Source organism: Lactuca sativa, chromosome 3, assembly GCF_002870075.4.
Source record: "Lactuca sativa cultivar Salinas chromosome 3, Lsat_Salinas_v11, whole genome shotgun sequence".
Lineage (NCBI taxonomy): Eukaryota > Viridiplantae > Streptophyta > Magnoliopsida > Asterales > Asteraceae > Lactuca > Lactuca sativa.
In genome coordinates, this window is record NC_056625.2 from 200,844,685 (window position 1) to 200,858,729 (window position 14,045).

Consider the following 14,045-nt stretch of genomic DNA (forward strand, 5'->3'; position numbering starts at 1 on the left):
GACCCGATACATCCAGAACTAGGATAACCTTGTCTTTTCAGCTTTCGGCTTGTGTCCATTACTATAGACTTATTCCGTCTCATATTTGTTTTCATTTAGCAAAGATGCCTCCTCACAGATCACCCATACCTTCTCTCACGGATCTTTGGGTTTTAATCCCAAATCGTGAGTACCCCTCCCTAGTTGTATTATATGGCTTATAATGTGTTTAATAACATAGATTACATAGCTAAACTGCAAGATTCGAGAGTTTACCGCCCAAGAACGTTCTTGGAGAGTAAACTCTTTTATAAGGGTTAAATGATGCCTAGTCCCTTTCCCCTTGTTAAGTAACTATCTTAGGCTTATATGTATGTGTATTTAAGACTAGAAAACATTCAAGAACACCAAGATTTAGGTGTTCACGGCCCAAGAAGTTCTTGGACCGTGAACTACAATTTCAAAGGCCAAAGAGTGCCTTAATCACTCCTAAAGCCTTGGACAATAGCCTCTATTTATTCCTAGTTAATTTAGGGACCTTAAAACATCAAAAACTCCTCCCAAAGTGAGATTACGGCCCTAATCTCCAATTGAAATGGTTCTTGGGCCGTGAACATCAAGAAAGGGTGCTAAAATGTGCCTAATGCCTTCATTAGCCTTAGAAAATTGTCTAGAACCTATCCTAGATGAGTATGGGACTTGAAAACATAGAAATATCCATTTCCATAAGAGTTTACGGCAGTAAACTCAAAAAGAAATGGCCTTGGGGCCAAAAACTCCTAAAAGGAGTGTCTTAAAGCCCTAAACTATTCCAAGGATTTAACCACCAAGTAGAATTGCTTCTAGAAATCAAGTAACACTTCAAAACACATAATATCATTAAGCTTGGGAGCTTACGGCCGTAAACTCAAGGGATTACGACTGTAAACTCCTTGTGTGGGGTTTAATGAAGAGTAAACTCACGTATAGGGTCTTTTGGAACCCTAAACCCCTTTAGCCTTGTCCCACAACAACTTAGATGCAACCCTTAGGACTTATAACACTTATACAAAGTTTTTTCATGTTCTAGAGTGTCCCAACTTAATTTATTAATTATAATTGGATAATTAGTTATATATATGTTCATTATATGATAACTAGGCTCGTGCGTGTGTACAAGTCTCCGTTGTCACCTAGCACAGTATCCGACACTTCAATCCAATCAACTCACCACAAGTGAGTTCATACCCCTTTAACTAACCTTTGAAATACTTTTAAATCTTTTAAATGCTTTTAGGGGGGATACAAGTTGAATACTTATAGTTATTACATCAATCAAATGTGATTAATAACTACAAAACCAATGATTTTATTACTGTTCAAATTGTTTATCAAACTATTTTACTTCAAACTGTTTTACAAACTCTTTTACTTATCAATTACTTTTACTTAAACTATTTTACACTTATTATAAATTGCATGCCCGTATATGTACAATTATATAAGCAATGTTTAAAAGGCTTAGGAAGGCTGTCCGCCCTATTTCCTTTTCCTCAATTTGGATGTGGTCTGGTGGGATATCGGGTAATCGTCCGAAGGTCGTGTCAATACTAATTATATATCATGTTTACATACATAGTCATAAAAGTTCTTCCATACTCATGCGTACTAGTTACTTCATTAGTGTGTTACCATAGGGGTAGCACGGGTTAATACTTATACAATTGCTAGATCAATGAGATGTTCAAATGAGTCAGTTCATTCATGAGTCAATACTTATTACTAGAAGAACATATACAACTATACTAGAAGAAGAACATATACAACTATACTAGAAAGAGAACATATACAATGATACTAGAACGAGTAACAATACATTACATATACATGAGTACGTTAACAAATTGTGATCCACTATATCGGAGCATGCCTGCAATGTCATGGCCCGAATTGTATCCAGAGTCTCTTGGAGGGAGAGCATGAGTTTGCGTATAGATCTCTATACTGGATTGACTATCCTACACCTTGTTGCTAGCTACAGCTGAACCTGCAGGTCTACGGGTGCCAAACGTCATATCTTTTTTTACGACCTACATTTGTCGTTGTTACCTAGTCGATAGTATGGTACAATTTATCACATGATACCTTAATATAAATCCAGTTTAAGGTAGTTAGTACAGCAGTAGTTCCTATAATACAACACTACAGTACTACAATAATTTACCCTTTACATATATTTAGTGATTATTTCACTTAAAAATTAATGTACAAACTATACTTTGTTAATGATAGTTACACATGGGAAATTACACATGTTTACAACAAACGAACATACGAAACAGTGAAGCCTTGGTAGAAGGCTACTTTAATAGAAAATATAGGTTTTTTTGAGAGATTCAAACTTTTACAAACATTTACATACCTCTTACAAACTAATACTTAAAACCATGTTCAAACGTTTTGATAACAAACACCGACAATAAAATATTTATGAACTCACCAGCTTAATGCTGATAAACTCTTTCAAAATAACTTGTATTCTCAGGTCATCAGTAGACAGGTACTGAGGCCAGCTTTTGAGAAGATGGAGCACATTCAAGACTCATCTTATTATTTTGATTTACTTTTTGGTGTCTATAACTGTATAGAACACGCTTGTATTAAAATTATATATTTAATGCAATGGATGATGTTGTTTGCTTATTTACTGTTATATTGTGTTGTGATATTTTACATGACGTCCTCCGCCCCAGAACGTTTCCGTCGTTCTCGGTTTTGGGGCATGACAAATTGGTATCAGAGCATCGTTTATAGTGAATTGAGTATATCAACCCATAAAAGATATACTAACTATAAACCCATTTGGGATTAAAACACTCTGACCAAGAGTCTATACTTTAAATACTAAAATATTTAATTAAGTATACTAGTATGCATTCACACTAAAATCAGTGTCACAATGACAAGAACAAAAGTATTGCGATTGTTAAATATCACAAGTGAGCTCGGGGATGTATGGTCAGTCTTGGAAATGGCATAGCCTGATCAACTATGCTAGTTCGAGGACTGATTAGCATATGCCCTAGAATGGTTGTGATATGTTAGCAAGTCTAAAAACTTACCAACAATACCACAAGGAGAACAGTCGAACCGAAACTTAAAATACTATAGGAGTATTTTGTACTACTACAAGCTATTTATACACTAGATTCTTATACCTCTCTTCTCGCGTAGATTAAATGGCTGGATTTCATCATGGCGACCCGTACTTTCCAAACGAAGGCAATGCTGGGTGGATCGAAGAAGAGCCCGAAGTTGAGCATCCAATCCCTTTGGATGATCACCTCGTAGAAGGCTTTTCTGACGGATCCGACTCTGAGCCTGAAGTCAACAACCTACCGCCAATAGGTCAAGTCCCAAACAACAACCCCCGACCAGCTTTTCCAGGTCCTACACCTTTGTGGGCAACCAACTTGAATCGCCGGAGTGATGACCACGGTTAACCCTTACCTTACTTTGGGGACGGAAGCTTTTACAACCTCAGCAAAGGTGGCTCTGCGGATCGAGCTCTGCCCGTCATAATCCGCAGGATAGCTCATAATGGTGAACAAGGTCGAGCAGCTATCGACCGAGTCATGGAGATCGATGCCAACTCTGGTGTCAACATAGTTCGCATCCACCATCTTGAATAAGAAATGGAAAGGACCAGGAGGACCAATGAGACCCTGCAGCAATAGTTCGCTACCTCCCGAGCCGAAGTCATGGAACTTCGAGCCCGTCAGAGAGCTCATGAGCGACACCTTCAAGAGGTGGTTCGTCAAGTGGCAGACCTCAGGGTTCGCCCAAGAAATTCCCATCACCATTAGAAGATGTCTAGTACATCTTTGTCTTTTGGTTAAGGAATAGCCTTTAATATCTGTGCTCTAAGTATCACTTGTTTGTAAAAAAAAAAATTCCTAACTTTCAGTATTCTAACTAGGAACATAAGAACTGTCAAAACTTTTCTGTATGGTATGATGTAAAACCTACTGTTAGGTCGATTTTCCCTGAACTTATTACATTGGTAATACCAGTATTATTGACATCTATCTAATCTATGGGAAAAATCTGTACACTTGTGTTTTCCTGCTAATCTTCTATGTTGTGATCTCAAACACTCATTCAACTGTTGGGCTATGGTTAGTTAACCCATGTGTCACTCTCACCTCTCTTATAATTGATTCTTACCATTTTGTTTATCTTTATAAACTTATAGCTGAAAGATGCCTCCTCGCAAATCTCCTAGGAATAACCCTGCACCTCCACCACCACCTCCTCCGCCTCAGGTCATCGATACTGCAGCCCTGAATGTTGTCGTAGCTGCAGCAGTGGCAACTGCCATGGCTCAGTTTCACTCTACTAATGCCAGCAGCGGTGGAACCCCTGTTGACTCTATTCCTGCCGAAATCCCTGTGCGCTCGTGGGAGTGCTCCTACAAGGATTTCATTAATTGCAAGGCGAAGTCATTGCCCTCTCGCAATGGTTCGAGAAGACTGAATCAGTCTTCGAAATTTGTTCATGCCCTGCTACGAGCAAAGTCAAATATGCCGCATGCACCTTTGAAGGAAAGGCCCTGACATGGTGGAACGACCACGTTAAAGCTATAACTCTCGTAGTGGCAAATATTATGGGCTAGGAAACCATGAAGGATCTCATTGTTGAGGAATACTGCCCGAGGGGTGAAATCCAGAAATTGGAACAGGAGCTGTGGAGCCTAACCATGAAGGGCTCCAACATAGTCGCATATATACCGCCAGATTCAGCGAACTGGTGGGTCTCTGCCCCAATATGTTTCCCACTTTAGGGAAAAAGATCAAGAAATACATATGGCGGCTAGTGCCTCCGTATCAGGCGAATGTCCTATCATCAAACCCCGCTACTTTCGATAGTGCCAAGCGACTGGCACAGCGACTCATTGACCAGGGGGTCAAAGCTCCATCATCAACAACCACCCTAGCCATCTCGGAACCCTCTAAACCCGTTGACACTAAGCAGAAGTTTTGGGAGGAAAAGAAGAAACAACGAGCTGCCAAAAAGCAACAAATTGTGGCAGTGCATACCACAATAACCCCTGCTGCTGCTACTGCTCCGGTAGGGTAGTATGCTTGGAGTTTGCCTAAGTGAAACAAATGCAACTACCACCACAACGGCCCCTGCCGTGAAACCTTGTGAGCCTAGCACCCCAAGTGTGATGCCTCAAATGCTTCACACAACACCAAATGCCCTTGGAAAAAACTTATGAGAGAACACACACTTCTTGAAATCGGCCAAGCCCTCTTGTTTCCTTAGTGTCTCCTTAGTGTAGCCGATTTTGGTGGAGAATATGATTCTTATATAGTGTTGACACATCTAGGGTTACACCATGTAAACCCTAATGTGTCATGACTCTTCATTTCCATGACCCATGGGTTTGTAACTCCTATGGAGCATCCTATGGGTAGAACCCAACTTGATAATCCATGGAGCCTCTTAGCCCACTATACAAGATATGGATGATTTACATAATCAACCCATATATTTAATTAGTTCTCTTTTGACCACTTAATTAATTCTAAATTAATTATTGATCAAACTAATCAAATATTATTATTAATATATTAGAACTTATAATATATTAATAATCTCCAAGTGTTATTTCTCTCATTTAGTCTATCCAATTGCATGGTGCCATGCAACCCAAATGGACCATGCCGGGTCGGGTCAAGTACATACCAGAAATAGTTATGGACTTAGACACCTTATCCAACACCTCTCTCGGTCTATGGTATCCATCCAACTCTGGATTCTTCGTGCAAGCATTTTCAGATGCCGATCTGGGTGGCTGTGGATTGGATCGTAAAAGCACCACAGGAGGATGTCAATTTCTGGATGGAAGATTAGTCAGTTGGCAATCAAAGAAACAAACTTGTGTTTCGTTATCCACTATAGAAGCCGAATACATTGTTGCAGCATCCTGTACATCTCAATTCGTATGGATACAGAGTCAACTCCGGGATTATGGGTTAAACATGAAGAAAATCCCATTATACTATGTCTCTGAAAGCGCAATCAGAATTTGTCACAACCCAGTGCAACACTCGAAGACGAAGCATATCGCACTGAGGTACCATTTCATCAAGGATCACGTCGAAGATGGCAACGTTGGAATTCACTTCGTCAGAACGACTGATCAACTGGCATACATATTCACAAAGGCCTTACCTGAAGCAAGCTTCAATAAGATTTTACGAGGCCTAGGAATGTTGCAAGCCGAGTCAGTATCGAAATCGCCTTCACTTCCATAAAGGTAACAAGCGAAATAGAGCGAACTTACATGAACCGAAATGAACCGAGCGTTCGGTCTATTTTGGGTTCGGTCCTTCTGAGCTTAATTTTTTGAAGGCATTTCAAATGTATTCTTTTGTATATTTTTTTTATTACTTCTTTTCTATTCATAAAATCCCAAAAATATTTTTTTCTTTTCTTTCGTTTAATTGGTCAATTCTCACCAAAATCCAAAAATAAAATTTTTTTTCTAACGTTTTTATGTTTGTCTAAGTGTGATTCTCGATGGCCCAGCTAAGGCTAGTAAAAGTTTTTTTTTGTTAGTTAGGCGTCCCTAGAAGCATGCTGCTATATGTAGACTCAAGCCTCAACTGATTCTGAGTGAAGCCTTAATAACATGATCAACACCAATCATGTTTTCCCAATCCAGGCTATCAAGTTAACTCTAATCATGAGCTACCTTAATCTACTCAAACTGAGTTTAGACTTTTCTGCTTGGTCCTTGTTTTCTTTAAAAAGTAGAGGTACATTCGCTTCTTATACCATCTCCATCATCTTTCTCCATTATATTTCGTTTTCATCAAAATAACCCCTAAGATTCTCAGTTTTAACCACTGAGGTTTATGGTTATACAACATCTGCGTTCATGATCTTAGTTTCATGCCACTATGTACTAAGTGAAACCCAAAATTCAACACCACTAATGAATTGACGGTGAATTCAAAAATTCAAGCTATTACTTGTTACCCAATGAAATCACTTTTACTTTTTGAGTGATCTTTATGAGAATGCCTTTCACCAAGGCTTCTCTAACCCTAAAAGATCCAGTTTATTTTTTTTAGATTTCTTTAACTCTCTCGTCACTATAAAGAATTTCACACCTACTTGTTCAACAAATCACAATGATCTCACAAGTACTTCATTCACTTTTGGTCTTATGTTAAATATTGAAATTATGAATTGAAGCAAAAGCCACCCACTTTAACCTTTAAAAGATGCCTTTCAAAACTTCTTAACAAGTTATTGATCGTTATTTCATGGGAAACCAAGCAAGCACTTCAATGTCTCTCTTGACTTTGAAGGAAGTGATTTTTGCCCAGAATCAATCGTTTTATGTCTAAATACGACATCATGGATAATCCCAAAAATACTCGTTTTATTTCTTTATCTTTTACACTCTTTGCACGAAATTTTTTAATTTTTCCAAATTCTAAGTTTCACACAGATTATTGATTCAAATGATCAAGCGTCATAAGGGGAAACGATTGGTATAAAGTGGTCGCTGACTCAGCAGAAATCCAAATGGTTTGGCGATTTGAAAAATGTGAGTTTTATGAAAAGGCGTGAAAAAGGGAAACGTTTTTCTCTCTCCTGTGTGATCTTCGGCATGCCAACTGTTCACACATCAACTCAAGTGCTATTTTTGAGATAATCCAAGATTACAGACGGATTCTTCTCTCTCTTCCTTGTATGTATAAAAGGAATTGGAACGGTACTCTCTCAACCATTATCACTTCCAAAAAGCTCTCAAAGAAACCCGACGATTTTCTGCAACTGTTCATCGTTATCTTCAAGCTTCTAAAATGGCAGAATCTTCATCTGTTCACGATACCTCAGTTCGTCAACCCTACTCACTATCAAACCCCAACAGAAGCTAATCATTGATCTCACTCCCTTCGTATATGAGCCCTACATGTTGTATGTGGTTGAGTGTCTCAAATACTCACCACTCGTCGACGCACTGACAAAGGTTGAAGTTGTTCCTATGTCGTTCTTGTCACTTGTCTACTCTACGGAATTCTACGACATAGCTAATGAACGGATCCACTTTGAACTTCACGATGAGAAGGTATCTATCTCCAAGAGTCGATTATTTGCCCTAATTGGTCTTTCTCAAGATCTATCTCTGGTAAACCCTGATTCCATTACAACTGGCCAACTGTTCACAATGTTTTATCAGATGGGGTATACTGAAACCCTAACAACCGTCACCAAGTTCAAGAGGTCCTACCTTCCTCCTTAATGGAATGGCGTTTTCACACTCTTATTCAAGGGACTGTCTGAGCGGAGCGCTGGTTTTGACGGTGCTAGCAAGGCATTCATGATGGTGCTGTATGGGTTGTACAGTGGGCTTAATCTTGACTATGGGTCCATTATTTGGCAGCAGTTGGTTCAAAGCCTAGTTTCTTCGTCCAGGCACTCGGAGATTTCATGTGGGCGTTTCTGGACTGTCATCACCAAATGGGCAATGGATCGTAATCGTGTTCCAATTATGGCAGATTCCTTGCTCTCCTCTATTGCCACTTTTCACACGACGAAAATCATCGTCATTGATCCGACCAAATTCTCATACATCGGACCCATTCCTGCAGCTATGCTTGATCGTATTTCCGCGACAAGCAACATTCTTCAACAATACATAAAATGTCCATCTATGGGTCCACGTGATCTTACACCCACAATGCTTCGCTCCATTGAAGAGGCTGAGAAACAAGCCAAGAGGGGCAAGAAGCCTGAATCGCAGAAGGAGGGACCGATAACAAAACCAACCAAGGGGCAGACCCCTAAGAAGAGAAAAAGTGATAAAGCTGCTCCCTCTCAACCTCAACCCAAAAAGCAGAAGAAGCCTGCTAGGAAACTTATTCTTCAATCCTCAAGCGATTCGGATTCAGAATATGTTCCTCCTAAGCAGAAGAATGCTCCATCCTCAGACTCTGAGAACGAAAGTTTTGATGAAGAAGCGTCGGACCGAAGGGACACTCCGCCTCGCTCCTCTACTTCAGAAATTCCAATTCGTTCTTTGCCTCGTTCACCTCCACCTATTACCATTCATGTTTCTATCCCTCCTATCTCTCAAACAACCACCTCTCAACCATTCACTACTATTCCTATTCCCACTTCCATTTTCACAGATACAACCTCCACCACTACTACTAAACCTACCTTTACCGCTCCCAATCCACCTGTAACCGAACCTCCTTTTACAACCGAACCTGCATTTACAACCGAACCTCCACCTTCTTCAAAAACCTTGTCTCCTACACAATCTACTGAAACAACCCCCATTTTGGGCGGTGAGGACTTGGAGTTCGATTCTACCTATTTCAGTCCTTATCGAGTGCAGAGTGAGGATGATGACGACGAGCCAATTATCAAATGTCATCTCAAAGCAGTGAATGACAAGCTTGATCAACTGCTCTCTTCTTCCTCCTTTGGTGCCCCTTCAGAAGCTGCTTTAAAAGCATTATTCTCGTCGATTGTTGTCGAACACAGTGCTACCCTATCTATTGCAGCCAAGGCTATCAAAGCCTCCTTTTTCCCAATGTCAACAGGATTGTTGTTGATTCCTTGACTAAAGAGTGCAAGGAAGCGGCCGCAAAAGTCGATAAACTAGTTTCAGATGCTCATCTATTTCTAGATTCTTTGCAGGCTGCTGCTGTAAAGAATGCTGCAACTGTCAACACCTCGGTAGAGACTCTTCAGAAGACTCTTCAATCTGAGTGTTCGAACGTGGAAGCGGCACGCCATGCCATTGAAGAAGCAAATGCATCGCCCCATGCTAAAGTCAACAAACGCTTAACTAAACTTGAAGCAGACTTAGCTATGGAAAATCGAATTATGGACGAGCTTGACAAACGCACACCCCAACTTAAATTGCAACTACACAAGGTGTGTACTGCTACTATGGAGATTAATGGCCTCAAGTCTGAAAGGGAGGTTATCTGGAGTTCTGCTGCCGATGTTCACTCCATCCTCCTTCACCTTATTGAGGCGAGTGATCCTCTTATCACTATCACTGTCAGACGGCATTTGGCAGACAAGCTCATACCAGCATTGGACGTTCTCAGTCGTATCGAGGGTGTTCCGGTGACTAGGGTCCAACCGAAACAAGGGGGAGACAAAGAGTCAAAGTAGCAACCTCCTCCTTCCAGCTCAAAACCAGTTGCTGAACTGAAGGTTAATGAAGCTTCGGTCAGTAACAAAGATAAGAAGAACAAAAAGATTGGTGAAGACGAGACAGGCAATGAAGATGATGTGTATGTCGACATTCCCAAGAAACCTATCCCAAATGACAATCCTTCTGAAATACAAACGGAAGAAATCACCAAGAAGCAACATGTTGAGCTAGAACAGAAGCGAAAGGAGGCGGAGCTCCTTGAGAAGAAAAAGTCTTTGTTTCCAGTATGGACTAAAGACTCGCTCCAGCGGTATGCTATTGACGTGCCAACTGTTCTATGGCTCGAGCCAATAATGTCATTTGGTCTTGACAACTCCAAGGATGCACAGTTCGATATGCCAATCACTCGAAAGGCGTTCATCTTCCACTGCTTCAACTCAATTGTTGCCATTCCATCTCCGGACCCAAAGGTAGATAGGGATCTGTTGGAATTTTACTTGGATTTTGCTCAACCTCAATATCAGACTTGGAGCTCAAAGAAGATAACCACAGTCAAGGTGATGAAGCCCTACTCAGCAGGGAAATTTATCAATGTCAATTTCAGGGTGACTCGAGGAACCGAAGGCTTAGTCCACAATTTTTCCCTTGCTGATCTACCAAACCTCAATCCCCATAACTGGATACTCCTCAACAACATTCTATTGTCGAATCCCCTAGAATATCAGCCTATCATCGATCATGTCAAGCGTATGCTTGTTTGCTACATTCATGAAGTGGCGAAGATGGACCAAGAGATTGCCTCTGCCTGTCACACCCCCGAACCAGACGGCGGAAACGTCCGGGGGCTATCGTGACTCAATTGAATACCACAACATTGAATATATATGAAACAAAACAACATTCGTCACCATTCATCAACATAGTACAACCAGTAGTGTTTACATGTCATACATTGTTTAAGACATTACATTCCCAAAAGTTAATTTGTTCAATTCATACAAAAATAAACTGCAACCGTCACTGAGTATGATTTCCCTTGATTCACTGGTTCCCTGAGAATACAAGTATTTTGAAAAACGTCAACATATGAAATGTTGGTGAGTTCATAAGTAGTGTTTGAAATCGAATGTTTATATTGCTTGAAAAACCACCAGAAAATCCGATATTTTCTGAAAAGAAAAGCTTTCGAAAACGTTTGTGAAGATCCATAGGTATGCTTGTTTGTTTCTATACTTGTAAAAAAATGTTCGTTGAAGATGTATGCGTTTCAAATCTGTATGTAATAAAAACCCTAGGGAAACCCGATGTTCCCCTAGTTCTTTTGAAATCCATTGAGTTGCGTTGAAACCATTACGGAAATAGTAGTGTCAGTCCCAGGCGACGTTGGAAAGTTCTCGAGCAATGATTATTTACTACAAACCCGCATTACACAAACGCCCAGTTTATAGATATACCAACGATTCCCGGAGGCGTCGTCAGTACTAATCACGTTATCCAATCGCCCGGACAAGGTGTAGTCCCACATCCGAAGAGAAAGAAGTCACGAAGACCCCGGTAACTCCATTAGCCGGTTGGGGATAAAATGTACGAGGGGTCCCCGACCCGCCTCGCATGAAATGCAGACTTTACTAGCAATACCAAAGGACCCTTGGGGACCAGTAGTATACAAGCCATTGAAAGTCCATTTACGTCGTGTCGGATCGGTGAAACCCAACACTCCGTAAAAAAAATGTCTTCGGGCCTTAAGATCAGGTCATTGGGCTAGCTAGGCTCAACGAACAAGATTTTACACTTGTGGGGCCCAAAGATGGTGCGTAGACGTCTGTGCACACTCGCATGTATATGTATTACCAACGTTACTTGTATGATTCGAAGAGTTAGTAGTTGTAGATTTCCATTGGCTCGAGACCGAGCCAATTCGTTTAACAACGACTTTTGGTATTGTAGTGAGTTGTATTTCGTTGATATTCGAGGTGTCATTATTTGGTCAGATTGTACATATTGAATCAGCCTTGAAATATTTCTGTTTTCAGCCCCTCATTATTTGTAAAATTTACATTTTCAACCCTTTTATTTCGATATTTCCCGGTTTGGTCCTTAAACTATTTTTCTTGACATTTTAACACCAAAAATTATTGGAATTAATATTTTCCAGCATATTTTTCAAAGAAAACAGTTTAAGTCCCTGAAAATGCAGTTTTTCTCGGTTTTAGCCCATCTTTTCGCAATTTTGACAATTTTGGCCCAAATTGGAAAATTTTTACAATTTTGGTCCTTTTTAAATTTAAAAAGCATTTTAAACCTTTGAAAAGAATTTGGAACACTTATAGTCCACTGTTTTACTGAAAGTTACAGTTTTGGCCCTCCAAAACAGAAAAATTCGCATAATGGGCCTTATTGGGCCGAAATTTTCATTTTTAGCCCATTAAGCTTGGAATTTATGTTTTTAATCCCCTAAATGAGTATATTTCCAGAAATTTATTTATAGAAACTGTTTTGGCACACTTCATCCATCAGAATCTGTGAAATGTCAATTTGGGCCCTTATTTTTGCATTTTTCACATTTTAGGCCCAAAATTTGTGTTTTTAATCCAAAGAAAATTATTACTAAACCACTTAGCCATTTTTCTTGAAGCACTTTGTGTTTAGAAATATATTTGAAGCTAAAATCATTTAACACAAGATATATCTCGGTTTTGATGAGTTTTAAGGCTAGATCCAACATAAAAACACATAAAAGCATACATATAAGCATGGAAATCATACAAGGCATACAAAACACATATAGATCTACACTTTCACTTGTATTCCCCCCCCACAAAACTTATAAAAACAGAAAATAGGGGGTATGAAGCTCACCTTGGGTGTGGTTTCGGTTTTGGAGAGAAGATGGCAGAAAAATGAAGTGATTTTTGGTCTTAGCACCCTTTGATGAAGATTTCGACCTCTAGGATGCAAGATCACAAGAGTGAATGAATTTAGAAGAGATTTTAACAAAATGAAGTAGCTAGATCATGGATTAGTCATCAACTTACCTTAGATGATGATTTTTGGTGATGGATCTTTCTTGTGAGCCCTTGATTCACGAAATTTTTGAAGAAGGGGGAAGGAAATGTGCTTCAAAATCTAGAGAGTGTAGGATAGATTTTTGTGAGTGTGTGTGTGTTGTGTTTGGCCGAGAGTGAGAGAGGAGAGAAGAAAGAAGTGATCTTGATATGATACATGCATGGAGGTATGTGATATGTGCCTAGAAATCCATTAGATAATAGTGAGGTGGCAACCAAAGTCAACCTCCCTTGTATTTGGGCCTTGGGCCGAGAATGGTGGGGAAAAAAAAAGTTTTTGGGCTTTTTGCTCCTAAGCCCAATATTAGTGTTAATTAGGGTGTGTTTTAAGTCTAAAGGAGTGTAGTAGGATTTTTATGTTTTTCTTGAACTAGTTTTAGGTTATTCATGTATCAAGGCTCTTAATCCATTCCATTCATGACCTAAAATGTTGGAATAAGTAAATATGGGTCCACTTAGAGTCCAATTAAGGTTCTAAGCCCATGATAGTCTAATTGGAAGCTTATTGGTCCATTTGGATCCAATAAGGAAGTTCTAGTCCAAAATAGACTTAATAAGAACTTCTAGGGTCTCCAATTGTTTGATGACTATTTGTAGTTCTTGCATGTTGTATTTGATTGAAGTTTTTGATTCACATTAACTTGAATGTATAGATTACATAGCTTAAAACTTACAGTTGTGACATCATCCCCCCGTTAGAGGGAATTTCGTCCCGAAATTCTGTTTGAAAGCTAGATTTGAGAATTATTAGAATAGGTGAGGGTACTTCTGCTTCATTTGATCTTCGCGTTCCCATGTGAATTCTGGCCCACGCTTTGCGT